Genomic DNA, 15,757 nt, shown 5'->3' with positions numbered 1-15,757 from the left:
GTTTGATAGCCGATCTGATGTGATTTCTCTCAACTACTTGTTGGCTGTTTAATTGCAGTTCATGTTGCGATTTGTTTGTATTTATATGGTCCTGTAAAGCTGCCAGCAGTGATTATCAAAAATATTGTGGTTGAGTTAATTTCACTTTGTGCATGTGTGTGTTGCTTGCCCTGGGGCAGTGCAGCATCGAGCAGTGTCAGCGTGCTGTAAATTTTATACTGTGTGTGTGCTGATCGGCTGCTTTGTTGCAGTAAATTTGTGGGATGATTCATAAAGATGTGAAGGCATTCGGGGGCTGATAAGTCAGCGACTTAATTGCTTGAGCTCCTCAAGAGTTATAAGTCATTTTCACTGAGACTTGAGCTCTGTGTTGCAACCATGACACATGTATTGTCACTTTTTTATGGTTGGGTTATTTGATAATGTTTGTATTCGGTTTTCCTTTTGCATCTATTTGATTTTTTGTGAATATGTAAGACTGTGCGGTAAAGCTTCTGTTCTCTTGCATTTACATGCATATGAAATGTTAACAATGCTTTTACACCCTGGCGTTACGTGTGCTGTAAGGCAGAGTGCAGCTCAGTTTTAACGAAGAGATGAAGGGAGCTGATAAGGGGGGAAAAAAGCGGTTGTAGACTCGTGGAAATGTCATAAAGGAGGTTGTTAATATTGGAGTTTCATCAATGGCAGCATTACGCAGGCCACTCCTGCAGGGGCGAGGCTGTGCAGAGGGCTACAGTGTCAGAAGTTGGCAGCTGAGCCAAAACCAGAGCTGTATCCTCAAATGAACTCTCCGCGACGTACGGTGCAACAGGCTCTGCCAAGTTTTTTGAATTCCTGCCACATGTTAGATGGTAAACAACTGACTTGCAGTAACAGTATCTTAGATAGAAGATAAAGAGCAAAGGGACTCTTCTGATTCCAGATGAAACACGAATTTGTCTACAATAGTGCTTGATATATATTCAGCAGGCACTCGTAACAGCGTTTAATGATTTCAGCGAGAGCAATTGGTTCAAAGACGTGGCGAGATGTGACGTCACAGGGTTCAGTCTGATCACTGTTTGGTGCTCGACCGGGGTTTTGCTCATCAATGCCCACGAGGGAATTTATTGCTTTTTTGATAAAGTGCATTTAAATCACCAGTTGCCTCACGTTGAACCTCGGGAGTAATCTCACTCCTCATTTTTCACGAGTTTGCGCATTGTGCGTCATTGAAATGCGGATGGTGCAGCAGTAGTACACACAACACAGGGAAGCCGAGTTTTTATTTGACTGTGTGGAAAGGTGAGGAGAGAGCTAGGCAAGGCAAGTGCACCCGTTCGCCTCCTTTCTCCCACTCTTTCTCTCTCCAAGCCCGTCCTGCGAGGTAGAAAAGGTGCACACACAGCAGCGTAACGCCTTTTCTTTCAGTCTCCAGGACTAAGAGTGCAGGGTCGGTACAAGTAAGCAAGCAGCCATATTAGTTTGCTCTTGTGTTGCTCATACTCGCTGTTTTTCATCTACTTGTCGCCTGTTTAAAATGAAAAAACAAACAAACAACCAAAACACCACACGTATTGAAAAACTCTGGAAATACTGATGTTTTCCCAGCTTTCATTTGTTTAAATTCATGTTAGTCCTCTTTAGACTCTGCGAGCATAAACACAGATTGACATGGAGTCTAGCTAGCTGTGTTTCATGATGTGAGATTCGTCGTTTTGTTGGACAGTCCCCCCCCCCTCTCTCTTTTGTATGGCTGCTGCTATGAGGAGAGAAAAAGGGGAAAAAATTTGTCTGTGCTGAGTTCTGGGTTTCTTTTGGGAAAGCGAAGACTAGAGGGGAGGGGAATGGTGTCCAAAAAGGAGGAAGTTGTTTCTTTGCCACGGGGGAATCTGTTGCAAACAGTTACGGGGCATTACAACAATTTGGCTGCCCAGAAAAGTTTTTGAGGAGGGAAGTCGGGTGGAAACCGGACGGGTGTGAATAACCTTCAGCATGCTGATCCAGAGGTTGGTAGGTGTGCATGAGAAGAGGGGAGAGAGGAAGACAACAGGGGTAGTATCTGGCACAAAAATGTTAAAAAAAAGATCCTTCTCATGCAGGCTTAAATTAACACTAGCTGTTCAGAACAGGGCTGTTTATTACTGTAGGCTAGAACAGTGCTACCGAAAGGACAAGAAAGGGTGGGAGACAGAATAGACTCGATGCGGAGGGGGAAGGAGGGTGTTGGACATGAGCAGAGTCATCAACAGAGTCCATTTTATCGTTCGGTTACTGCCCGACATTTCTCCTCTCCTTAGTCGCACGCAGAACCGGCTGCTGTTGCTGCAGTTCGCTGCAAGGCGAGGGTGGCCTAGTAATGGCACATGGCGGGCGCACTGCGGTAAATATTACAGGATTTTTACAGCGTGGTTCAATGCCGCAATCATGGTGGGGCAGTCGCATCCAGGTGCTTATCTGGCTTTGATTGCGTGCCAGAACAGTTGATGTAGCTTTCCTACGTATTAATGATTAAGCATTAAAAAAGCCCAAAAAAACAAGCAGTAATCAAAAGGATATTCATCACTGATCATACCCTACACTTTTGGCCTTCGCTAGGGGAACGCCATTGCTTCAGTGCCAGCTGGGAGTTTAGTGATAAAGACGTGTGGGTCAAAGCCAAATGGCTGATATTAAACTGAAAGGCCCAGCAGCTCTGCAAAGAAAAGATACACTATTAATCTTTCCCTCCAGTCTCAAAGTTAGGTGTTGCAAGTTGTCCTAGTATCCTTTAATCATTTGTGAGTGTTTGCTGTGACTCTCGTCCTAAGCAGAAGTGCACCCCCCCCCCCCCCCCCCCCCCCCCGTAGCCCAGCTCAGCGCCCTCCCCACCCTGCCTCGTGCATGCGCACGTCATACTGGGTCTGTGATGAAAACGCGTAGTGCGCACGCACTCCCACACGTCCCTGTTTCATCATCAGCTGAGCTCTTTCTCCTCCACTCACAGCTCTTCTCCCCTTCCTCTCTTACCCCCTCCCCTCTCTCTCTCTCTCTTTGCTCTTGCTTCTTTTTCTATCCATCGCTCTCCTCCTCCTCCTCTCTCCCTGGGTCCCGGCCACATGCGAAAGGGTAGACTAGGACGCTGCAGCTCTGAAAAAAAAGAGGGGAAAAACGCTCTGCTGCTATTTCTACAGGCAGGCCCTCCCCTTTAGCTAGTCTGTGCCAAAAGAGGGAGGGATTTTTTACTACTCCCAGTCCCAGGATTTTAACCCTCTGCCTGCTCTCACTTCTCCCTGCAAGATCTGTTCCTCAATATCATGCAACAAGTGGCTTTGCTTTACTCCTACTTCGACATTGCTGCGCCATTTGCAAGGGCATTTTTCAGATCCTTGTTTTCACGCGCTTTTAGTTTTATCACGTTTTTGCCTCGCCTGGGTTGTTGCTAGTAGAGATAAACTGGACCTGGGAGTTTTGCGCCGTGCCATAGCGTTGGTGCAAAGGGGTTTTTTTTTTTTTTTTTTCCTTCAGCACGTTTCTTGATTGCTCAACATGTCAGATTTTTTTTTCCTGGATGAATCTGAGTATGAAGGCTGCAGTTTGTTTTGTGTGCTGTTCGATTTCATGTGTCTCGCGCATGGGTCTTAAATTGAATTCCTTATTGTTTTCCTGTGCTCTTATCTGCTTTGCCCTCTACCTTCCTAACCCTTTCCATCTCTAAACCTGTCCCTCTTTTTTGGTTTTTTTCTGCCCCACCCTCTCTTCCTCACGTTCTCTCTCTCTCGCTCTCGCTCTCTCTCGATCTCGTGGGCAGTCTCCAGTGAAAGGAGAGCAGGAGGGCGGAGCAGCAGCGGGGCTTTTTCTGGGACAGGTGCCAATTCCAAACAAAAGGCACAAAAAACAAAAAAAAAAGAAAAAAGAGTGTGATAGATCCCAACGACAGAGGGAAAAGTGGTGTATTTAAAGAACTGATTTGTAGTAATTAGATGTGTGTGCATGTGTAACTATTCTTCTCTTGCAGGTTTTTTTTTATTGCATGAGTGAATAGCAGCAGAGATCTTGAATTCTCTCTTTCCCCCCTCTCTCGGCTCTCTTGCTCCCGTGAAGGCATTTGAGTTTCGAGCGGGGAAAAGAAGGAGGGGTGGGTGGAGTTGGGAAGGGGCACAGGGAGGTGGAGCCTTGTCTCCTCTCCTCCCTGCCGAGTTTTCTGCATTATTCATATGCCCGGGCCAGCGCTGCGATCTGACTGGCTGCCTGGCTTAGCATTCATCCGACATTCAGCAGCTCTGTTTGCTAACATTCCTCATTCAAAGCCTTGTTAACTGCCAGACGGGAGGAACACGCGACTCCATGGGAAACCCACATGGCCTCTCCATTGTGGCGGCCCTGACAGTCTCAGACAAGGAGCTGGCAGACAGGGGAGAGCGAGAGGAGCTGGTTTGTAAATATTAGAAAGCAGTTAGCTCAGGTTGGGGAGGTTACCCAACACTCAGAGATGGGTTTGGGGTGAAGTGGGCAGATTATCGTGGGCAAATCCCGGGCAGAGGCGCAGACAGACATTGTAGGAAAGGCGCTGAGGCAGACACGGAGGCTGGTACTTTCTGGGACTCTGAATGGGTCTGTCGTTGGCGTGCCCGCCTACTTCTTGCAGGGAGTGCAAAGCTGTGTGACTGAATCCAAGCTCCCTCTCTGCCCTTCTCTACAGAGAGGATATGTGGACATACTGTGTGCAGCCGCGGATGGGTCCAGCACAGCCGCTTCATCCAGGATAGCTCATTGCTGTGGTGTGGGACAGTTACTTCAAAGTCTCAGTGGGTAAGTCAGAGAGAGAGTGTGTGGGTGTGGAGGTAAGTGTGTGTGTGTATACTTAGGTGTGTGGTGCTTGCACACATGCAGTGGTTTTCTTTTTTGTCAAAAGATGAAGACATAACAAATGTGGAGAGCCGCATCGTGTGACCTGATCACCACGTTTGTGTGTATGAACATTGTGCCTGGGTGTTGTTTCCTCCAGGGCTACATGACTATCCAGTGAGAGCAGGCTTAACTAAATATAGTCAAACTGGTTAGAAACGTGGCATTGGCTTTGAAATTTCGACGAAACTGAGCAAATCTCTTCTCTAGTGCATTCCTACCTGTACTTTAGCACTCCGGATCGGCCTTTCGTGTGTTTCAGAGAGAGAAATGCTTTTTTGGAGGGAGCAGAGAAGGAATAGTGCTGTAATGTTGGGCTGATGGCCAGGGAAGGCCTGCTACACAAGGCCGAGCCCCACCACAATGCTCTCTCTATCTCTACCTCTCCCCCTCTGTCTGTCTGTCTCTCTCTCTCTCTCCCCCTCTTCTCAGGTCTATCAGAAAATGATTAAACACCACTCGTATTGAGCTCTGCTATTAAAACCTCATCTTAATGAATATGTGCCTAGTTTATTCCCTGGAAGTAAAGGTTAAATATTTGAAAATGGGTCAGTTCTGACACGTGGCCCCACGTCTCTTTAATATGGCTCAAACAGGCCTTTTTGGACACATCGTTTATGATGCTTTATTAAAACGAAAACTTTTTCCTAAAAAGAACTCCATTAAGGTCTTAAGATTTAAAGCTTGCCCGCGTTCGCTCGGTTACAGACTATGGTTTGATTAAACTGTAAACGCACACGGTTTGAGAGGTACATGTTGACTGTAGTCGAGTGCTCTGCTTTTTAAAGGAAATTAAAAAGGTTATATTATTATTACCTGATTACAACTGCTACTTCATCCATGACGATGAATATCGGCTCTAATTTTGTCCGTATTATATTAAAATTTCCACATAATTAAAACACTGAGTGCGCCACACCCCTCAGCAGTGCCATTCAACTTGGCATCTTTTAATTATCATCCATAAATCAGTTTTTGAAAAGCTCGCTAATTGAAAATCTTGCTTTTTAAAATTTTATTTTTTATTTTAAATCGATATCACTCCACGTTGAACACCTCAGCACATCAGAGTCGACCATGACCAAAAGGTAGGAGTGGAGGCAGCGTGAGTCATCACAGATAGCTCTAGTCATCCCACCTACATCCTACGTTTGACAGGCCTATTCAACCGCCACTCTCACACTACTGAGCCTGGCTTAAACTCCTCCATCACTGTCACACTGACAGGAAATCCTGACGTCGCTTTAGTGCATCCAATCCCTGTTCTTCAGACCCTCAGTCAGGTGAAATTAGGAGTTATATAGCAGCATTTAGACACATTTACTCTTTAGGTGTAGCAGTGAAAACTGCAGGAGTCAGATACAGGATATGGCTGTCTTCTCATTTCTGCTCTGACTTTTTGTTTGTTTTTACCTTCCTACATTATCTGTTTAACTCTAATGAACACACATTTCCTAGAAACACAGTACAATCCAATATATTTGTGTGAGGAAGCAGTGGAATCCGCTGTCCTGTCTAAATAGAGAGAAGCCCGCTTCAGAATGTTTTTAGCGCCTTGAAAACTATCGATCACCGTTTGGAAACATATCAAAATATTTTTCTAGCGATTTTCTTTCACTTTTTGTATACGCAAAACTCCTCATTTATTAGGTCTTTTTATTTCATCGCACATCGTACGTTGTACAGTACATGTCCACAAGATATTGCCAAGTCTGTAAATAATATTTCATCTGGGGAAAATGAAGGAAGCAATCCTGGCCAGCTTTTGAAATTGATAAGCGTTACTTTTTTCCCTTGCAAATCTGGCAGTAAATTGTAGTTTTTTGAGCGATTTAATGCAGCGCACATTGTTTTCCTATGTTTGAAGAGCCATTAATTGTTCCTGCCGTGATTCCTATAAGCAAGTAAATATTTTTTGTTTAAATATTTACTGTAAATGTGAATATAACATCGAAAGCTTGTAATCGAAATGTTGTCATTACAAAACATTAGAAAAGTAAACGACATTCAGAAAGCGAATATAAAGACCATCACACAACATCTTGCGTGCGCGCGCGTACACACACACACACACACACACACACACACACACACACACACACACACACACACACACAGGCAAACAACCAGACACATTTGATGCTGTGTACCCCACAATGAACCCTGGCTCCTAAGATGAATGGGGTTCCCACGCCTCTCCCAAGGAGTGCAGGGCACAGCCTCCTCCTCTGAGCATTCACACACACACACACACACACACACACACACACACACACACACACACACACACACACACACACACACACACACACACACAATGCACTACAGTTGGCCACACAGTCTCCCTCAAACATACACACAGGTGCATTTCAGTAAAATACAAAGGCACACACATAGTAAAATAGCATAATGACCCATTTTTAAAAACTACAAGTATACATACTTTAATTACTTACTTTGTGGTGTAAAAATAAATAAATAATATGATGGAAGTGTCAGTTTTATAGATGGAGTCATTTTGGTATGAAGACGACTTAATTTGTATAGCAGCAAAGCAGAAATGAGACGTGAGAACACACAGATTGTTTTTAGTTTCAGTTACACTTCTTTTTGTTTCAATCCCTGTTTGTGTGTATGTGTGTGTGAGAGTATGTTGTTCATGAACTGTTTTTATTTCAGGGAAGGTTTTAGATGAATTTGATTTTCATGGGAGATTCCAGCTTTTTATTTTCTGAAGGTGTAGCAAAACAGTCCTTGAGAAAGAGTGTGTGTGTGTGTGTGTGTGTATGTGTGTGTGTGTGTGTGTGTGTGTGTGTGTGTGTGTGTGTGTGTGTGTGTGTGTGTTTACTATATTAGTACACAATTTAGTTTATTAAGTGAAAAATAATTATTTTGTTGTATTTGTTTTTTTTAATCGTTGGATAACTCTAGTGTAGTTTTTAAAAGACTTGAGAATTTTTTTTGGTGTTTTCGTTTTCTTATGAGAAATACATTTGTAATTCACTGATGTATATAAACATTTAAATATGTAATTGCTTTACATTTTTGTAAATGTACTTTACAGTTGGCGTTTATTATTTCTCTAATATGTTTTAAGGATACTGTGTGTGTGTGTGTGTGTGTGTGTGTGTGTGTGTGTGTGTGTGTGTGTGTGTGTGTGTGTGTGTGTGTGATAGAGAGAGAGAGAGAGAGAGTGAAACAGAGGATGGTGTCCATATTATTTATTTATTTCAAGCTTAAAATGTAGATTTAAAATTAATTGTTAACATAAAAAAATATTTTAGCTATAATATTTAATTTTCTGCTTTTTGTTTTTGTTTCTAATTGTTCAGTTACTGTCGTTTATATTTAAATATTAATATAAGCACTTTAAAAAATTCCACATTTTGTTTAATAAAAAGTAATATTGGACCAAAATAAAGACGTACGAATGCCTAAAAGAAATGCCGAAAACAAACCAAAAAAAAGGCTAAAGGCTAATTTGTCTTTCTCTGGACCTACAGTAATCTAAGTTCCTGTAGTAATTTCCTGGAGTTAGTACCTTTTTGAGAGATGAATCTAAGCTGCACTGGCAGTGAATGGTAATGCAGTTATCCCGTCTAAATTCAGCTACAGTATTCTGAGCTATGATCACTCTAACATATGCTACATCAGCCTTAATGATACACTTAAGTAACTGCTTGGCAGGTTTATGACCTGAGCGATACATGGACACCTTGCCGAGTGTGTGTGCACATGTGTGTGTTTTGTGAATAAATTTTAACAATGCTACACGCACAGACATGTGTAACTATAATTATCTGTTTTTCGCTTTCATTTGCAGAGTCATTACTTGGGAGTGACTTTATTTTTCCGTGCCAGACATTGATATCAAGGTTAGTCTAACATTTTTATTAATTTTCTTTAAAATTATATTCTTGTTATTGAATCCGTGTATGTTTTTGTAGCACTTTTGGTGTATATAGCAGCACCTATATTTTGTGTGTGTACATGCCCGGACAGTCAAAAATCATTCGGGACTGCTTTCCATGATATAAGCACACAGCTCAGCGACCGCGGTTTGTTGTTAGTTTATCAAACACAACCGTCTCCAGCACACACCAGTGGCCGTAGCATCGTGTGATGCGTTTTGTCAAAACTCGTATCGGTGCGTTGTGTCTGTCGTGTCATCTGAAACGGTAAGTCTGTGCTGCAGCTCAAAGATAATCTCCTCAAAGGAAATTAGTCAGGAAAAATGGGACAGAAGAGCCGTCAGCCTAAAGGTCAAATGAAGATTAGAGAGAAACAGTACACGAGGGCACACCGGCTGGCACCCCGGAATTACACAAAGGCCTCATTGTCACAGGAGCCCTCGGGTCTGCGCACTCTCTCCCAGCATACTTAGGGAGACATGACACCTGTTGGTGGTTTTGATCAACTGCATGCAGAGCGACAGGACACCTCACACTTAAGATTTTTCTGATATTAAAAGACGACTTTGAGTCGCATACACGTCTAGAACATTTTCGGATCGGCGCTCTTCTGCACAAACACACTCATGGGTTTGGTTCAGGCTCGACTTTTTATCTCACCTCAGTTTCAGGCTTTCCGGCGGCACGGCTGACCGCGTGCCGTTAAATCAAAACGACAAATGAAAAAACAGCAAGCGGTGAAAAAAGCAATTACTCTTGATTTATATTTGCTGATTATTGTAACCCTCCAGACACACCGGCTCCACTCACTTCAAAGGGTGAATTGGTTAATCTCAAATAATTGTGAAGCTCAGTCCTGACAGTTTTACAGTTTATGGCACTGTGTATTCAAAATGTTGGATGAATGTATTTTTGGAAAGTTGTTTGCAAGTTCATGCCTAGATCGAGGATCTCACTTGCGCCTCTCTTTAGTCGTTTTAATTTTTTTTTTTTTTTGACAAACTGTAAAACAGTTGTGTTATCAAAAATGTTTTAATCACATTTAACAGACAATTATATTTTAATTAAATGCATTAACTAAAGAAAAGTGTTAATGTAATGCTTTTGGGCAATGTTAAAAGCTTTTTGACCCAAAATTACAAAAGAAACGAAGATTTTTGACTGACCTTGTGTTTTTAGGGTTAACGTTTTTGTGCTTTGCTTTCTGTCTCCACCCACTTCCAGTAGAGATTAATAAAATTCTGCTTGTTTATAGTATTTAATAACTTTTAATAAAAGCAGTCCTATGTATTCCAAAAAAAGTCGTCCTTTTCACTCTGGATAATTTAATAATTTTTTTTTTACGTAACATTTCTGAGTAAAATCAAAAGACATTTAACTGTGGTTAGAAATCTCAGTGACACATGCATAAAAACGTTGGTTCAGCAGAAGTAAACTGGAAAATACATTTGTCATAATTTACCTGGAATGACCCTTTAAGTAAAAGGGCCTCTCTTGTGTAAACCCGATACCCTGCATACACGCATTAGCAGTGCAAGTGAAACAGAGCTGCACACACAGTCAGGCCTGCTTATACCTCACAGGGTTGGACAGTAAGTAGCTCATATAGAGATTTGTGTGGCATTTATGGGATAAACGACCTGCAATAAAACAGCCACAAACTGGTGCGTGCACGTGAAGAGTTAAGGCAGTGACTCACTTTTATAAGTTTGACCCCCACCTCGCGCCCTCACGCCTCTCCCCTCCCCTCCGTCACTCCCCAATTCGAGGGGGAAACCGCAGCAGAGCCGCAGCCTCTCCTGTCTCACTCAGGAAACTCCCTGAAACAACCACAACCTCGTCTGCTCGACCTTTCAGGCCAACACACACTCTGACATACAAATCTGCTCATTTGCAGCGAGGTTTCCTGCGACACACACACAGATGGGTTTACCATGAAGCACAACACACGACTTCAGAGTTTTGGAGTCACTTTTAATGGTGTGACTGTGTGTGTGTTCCTCTAATAAACTGCCAGGTAGCAATACAGAGAGATGCAACAGGATAGTCATGAATAATACAGCCACAGGATACTTGCACTCTCTACACATTCACATGCAGACATGCAAGCACCTGCAGTCGTGTGTTTGCACACTGGCACTGAAGGAGGCCCACGTATTGCTCTCTGTATCCATCGTGGATGACATGTGTGAACCCGCTGATATAGGTGCTCTGTTGTTTTCTGATGCTCCTGTGTTAGACAAGAAGTGAAAGTCTGACCTTTGAACAGAGAAGCGCAGCTCACTCTCTCCTCTCGTTTGTCAGCATCGAGACGAGGAAACCTGAGAGGAGGCGAGTTGACAGACCGCACAGACCTGCTCAGGGAAGATGACCTGCCAAGCTCAAGTGACATGCAGAGGAAGTGTTTTGAGTGTATTTTGTTTTGTTTTTTAATTACCACACATTTCGCATATTAAGCCTCTCCTTTAAATGTATAAAAAAAAAATAAGGAACCTCATGATCAGCTGGGGCCTTTCTGCATGGATGTCCTCCATGTGCCTGTGTGGGTTTTTCTGGGTACTTTCCTCCCACAGTGCATCTTAAGTTGGGTAAATAGTGATTATAAATGTGTCTGTGGATGTGATTGTGAGATGTTGTTGTGTGTCTGCGTGTGTTAAACCTCTGATAGATTGGCAGCTGGGTCAGGATTTAACAAGTTTAGAAAAAAAACAAACGGATTGAACAAAACAGAAATAAATATATGTTTCATTTCTTAAAATGTAAAACAAGCACTTTTTTGGACATGCAGTGTTTTATCTGTGAATTAAGTAAGTTTAAGTGCTGCTTCATGATGATGTTTTGCTAAGACTACAGAACTGGCTTTATTTAAAATTTTAAACATTTAATTACGTTACCGTTTTCACATGACATTGAATATAGCTGCCTACATTACACACAGTACAATACACTAACAGTACAAGCACACAGAAGTTCAGCTTTGACCTTTGGAACAATGACAAAATCAACTTTATGAAGATCCACCTGTTTTTTCTGCCTTTAATTGGATGCTATGGTTTTTATCGGCACATTTGTGATGCTGTTGTTTTATTACATTGAATTGTGGTTGAATTTTACACACTTAACTCCAGCCATTACAGCTTATCTGTAGTTAGTTTTGTTTTTTTTAAAAGTATTGTCCTAATTTCACAAAGGTCAGTTGTCGTTGAGTTTCTGTTCCCACAGGTCGACTGGGTGCGACTGGAGAGCCGTGCGAGAGTTAAACTGTCCTTTGGGGTGAGGTAGTAGGTTGTATAGTTTTAGGGTCATTCCCAAGCTGTCAGATGACTATACAACTTACTGTCTTTCCTGAAGCGGCTGTAATAACATCATCTTCATCATCGTACCCACAAGAGGATAAGAAGCATGACTTTTGAATTTGGACTCGTTTGTTTGTTTAACCTAAAATAATATGCAGATTTTTGTGGGAAATTGTTCTCTTTTTATTGATGCCTGTTGTTGTTGTTTTTTATTATTTTTTAAAAAAAGGTAAGTTCTGCTAGTCTGAAGTTGTAACCAGTGAAGCTTGTTCTCACAGCGTGTAGTAAATTTAGCGAAGTAATGTGAAATCTAGCCACTTTTACTTTTGCAGCTTTTTCATGTAACTTTTCCTGCAAGTGCATCCTTTTATGTGCAGCATGTAACATTTCAACTGACATTATCATGGCAATCCTCATTGCAATAATAAATAACAAAGTTGCTTTCAGTTTCATTTATGCAGCGATGCGGCTCGCGCACAAATCCTCTCCGTACCCGCCTGGGTGCTTTATGATGTTCGTACAGGGTGAGGTAGTAGGTTGTGTGGTTTCAGGGTTGTGATTTTACCCCATCAGGAGCTAACTATACAACCTACTGCCTTCCCTGGAGGGCAGCAATACATCACAGGAGCGCGCGCATCTTTGTCATTTTCCCTGCCTCTGAAAAATGGGACAGTCTCTTTTACAAAGGCCCACAAAAGACTGCCATTCGATCTCAAGGGTTCACGTGTATGGGTGAGTGGCGCTCACTCACACGACGCATTTCAGAGAGACAATCACTTTACACATTTGTAACTCGCACTGGGAAGATGGCATAAAAAAGGCATTTATTTAATTTTATTAGCATTCATGTTTTAATACTGCTTGTACTTTTCCCCCAGTAATTAAATAAAGACTGGACAAGAAATAATTGCTGAGCAAATAATGGCTGAAGTCTGATCTTTGTGCTGATAACAACTGTGCAACAGTAGAGTCTCCCTAGATGGGATATTTTCTTCGAAATGCTACTTTAGTCTCTAATCCCTTTAAGGAGCTCATAATGCCCTGAAATTCTAATCCCCAAAGCCTCTGTGTCTGAGGAACATGTATCTTTTTATCTGTCTAGAAAAGTCTCCTAAAAAGCATGCATCATTTCTCTTTTGTTCTTTAAAACAAAAATCAATTGCATGGGATTTCTTCCAATTAAGATGTTAATACTGTGCAAGATTAAAGGCAAGTAAAACTCCAGAAAACAATTGAAGGTAGAGCAAACAGCCAAGAGTCATGCTGTTTTATGAAACCACACGTAGGAGTGCAGCTTTTGCTTTGAGTTTTCAAGCGACATCCCTGACCAAAGCTGATTCTGTAGCTCGCTGCTTAAAAACCATTTCGTATTCAGAAAAAATGAGCTTGTGTTTCCATCCCAGATGGAACGGGAGACCAGGTGCCGAGGTAAAACCAAAGAAAATCATAAATTATCACCCTGCCATTTGTTTGTGGGAGAACACGCTGAGCCACCATGAGGGGTTTTTATCGTCTACACTTACTGTGCAGGTCCACAGGAAAATATGACAGCCAAAATATCCTATTGTCATGCGTCATTTCACAGTAGATGGTGCCAGATATTAAATGCGGTGTTGTTGCTTTGCTGGAGACAATCGCAGTCTACACTAATTTGTTAGATGTACTTTAAGACGGGCTATAAATTTCTAAGGAGTTGGTACAGAATGAGGGTGTCCTGCTGACCTACATGTAGGAGGTCCAGGCAGGAAAGGAGGGCTGCTTTCTGCCAACTAAAGTAACCTTACAGCAGCACTGACACAACATCGTGCTTATGGTTGAAATAAAGTTAATTTTGCCACAGGTCAAGTATGTGTTCCATAGGGTCACAGTTAAATATCAAAAATCTTCCAAGTGTACACCATCAAATAAAAAACACCAGCTGGTAGCCACAGTATGAAGTGCCATTAGCACTAAATTGTGAAGGGAGGCTTTTTGGAGCAACCGTTTTAAAAGCAAGTACACACGCCTACCTTATTCATGCTATTAAATGTGTTTTAAAGAAGATGGGGATTTTTTAAGGTGTAAATAAAAGGCAAACACCTGAAAGATGCCCGTGATTTGTATCCCAGTGTGTGGCTTAGTAGGTAGAATGCCATTCAAACACTCAGACAGTTGTTATTTGGATTGCAACTGCAAATTAGGCTGACACTAAAATGACCTTCACTTTCTTACTGCTTAACTGTGAGCAGCATAACACCAAGAGACAGACTTATTTGTCATTTCCCAGCAATACTTGGACACAACACATATCTCTGATTGTCACCTGAAATGTGTGGCTTCACACAAATGCTACAATAGAGCAAGTTTTACACTAATGAACAAAAAGCTGTGAAAGAGAAGGTTTGGAATTAGAAGCAAAAGTTCATTCAGCTAGTTTGATTGTTTTAAATTGGTGGTGGGTGGGGTGAACCTTTAGACAAATTACCAAAAAAAGCAATGAGTCATCAATTTGCATATATTTATTGTATCTATTTATTTTATCGTATCTCATTTTAATTTTCTTTACGTATGCTATTAACATGTACAGCACTTTGTGAAACTCTGGTTTTATGTTAAAGTGCTTTAGAAATAAAGTTGGTATGGTATGGTATGGTATATATGTGTTTTGCTACATCGAGCATGTCATGTATCAAATATTATATACTTGGCCTTAAAGGGTTTGTAAGGTTAAGTCATGGGTGTCAAAAATCATTTTACACTGTAGGCCACATATATCCCACTTTAGAGGGTAAGTGGGTCAGACCAGTGGAACTCCATGCCAGTGTAAAGAAGTTAAACCATGAACTAAATGCCACAGATTTCAACAGTACGTCTCAGTTTTTCTACACAATAAAGAAATGCTGCTGAAAATGGAAGAAATCTGTCAGCACGACTCTGTCAGTAACAGACTGGTAAAATTACAGTTGAAAATGGCTCGTTGCACACACTGTACTATAGTAATAATACTTCAAAAATATATATATGCAGTGGATCCACTATAAAAAAAAATCTTCCTATTATGGATAATAAACAAAACAGGAACGTTTCTGTCATTTAATTCATTCTGATATTTGTTCATTAAAAATAGAAAACATAGAAAAAACAGAAAAATACTGTTAGAAGTCCCTTCACATTTTTCACTGCTGTCCAGTGGGCCAGGTTGGAGTTTTTGGCGGGCCGAGTTTGGCCCCTGAACCTCATGTTTGACACACTCACTGATACAGTAATTAGCCTGCAAATATAAATATTTACTAACTAAATTACAACCATCTTGAGTATTTTGTAAGGTCCTTAAAGATGAAAAGTGACCACTGTTAACTGCAGTACAATACGTCATAATAGTGTCACAAAAATATCCATTTGATACTTGCAGGATATTTGAAAAGCACACACTGCTTACAGCGAGATTATCACCAGACTGCCTGCCAGCGGGCAGGTCACTGGAAAAGCTGTCGTTTTATTGAGCATTCACGTAATTATTACTCGATAGTATGACGCTGCTGACGTTTTAATTACAGGAAGTGGTTTTGGAGGCGATCGGATGGCATTAATCTTACAGGCCCAGGCAGAGAGATCCAGTCGCCCTTCACCGGGTACAGATAAAGGAGATAATGCGCCTCCACACCGGTTCATCCTGCACCGAGCCACCAAGAAGGGATTGTG

The 15,757-nt window shown here is 41.7% G+C and overlaps 1 long non-coding RNA gene across 1 annotated transcript in view; it reads left to right on the top strand.

The window, feature by feature from the left end:
* LOC146650117 (uncharacterized) overlaps nt 1–12,021 on the top strand; it is a 36,313-nt gene extending 24,292 nt beyond the window's left edge. Inside the window, exons 3-5 of the long non-coding RNA XR_014908280.1 lie at nt 4,664–4,773; nt 8,693–8,744; nt 11,085–12,021. This is a non-coding gene — a long non-coding RNA (uncharacterized LOC146650117). The remainder of the gene's footprint in view (nt 1–4,663; nt 4,774–8,692; nt 8,745–11,084) is intronic.
* The last annotated feature ends 3,736 nt before the right edge of the window (nt 12,022–15,757 follow it).

The sequence above is a fragment of the Rhamphochromis longiceps genome, linkage group LG17 (assembly GCF_057381845.1).
Source record: "Rhamphochromis longiceps isolate RC_006_pf linkage group LG17, R_longiceps_female_GT1.1, whole genome shotgun sequence".
Taxonomy (NCBI): Eukaryota; Metazoa; Chordata; class Actinopteri; order Cichliformes; family Cichlidae; genus Rhamphochromis; species Rhamphochromis longiceps.
The sequence above is the reverse complement of the archived record's forward strand: the minus strand, read 5'-3'. Positions and strand labels throughout refer to the sequence as shown.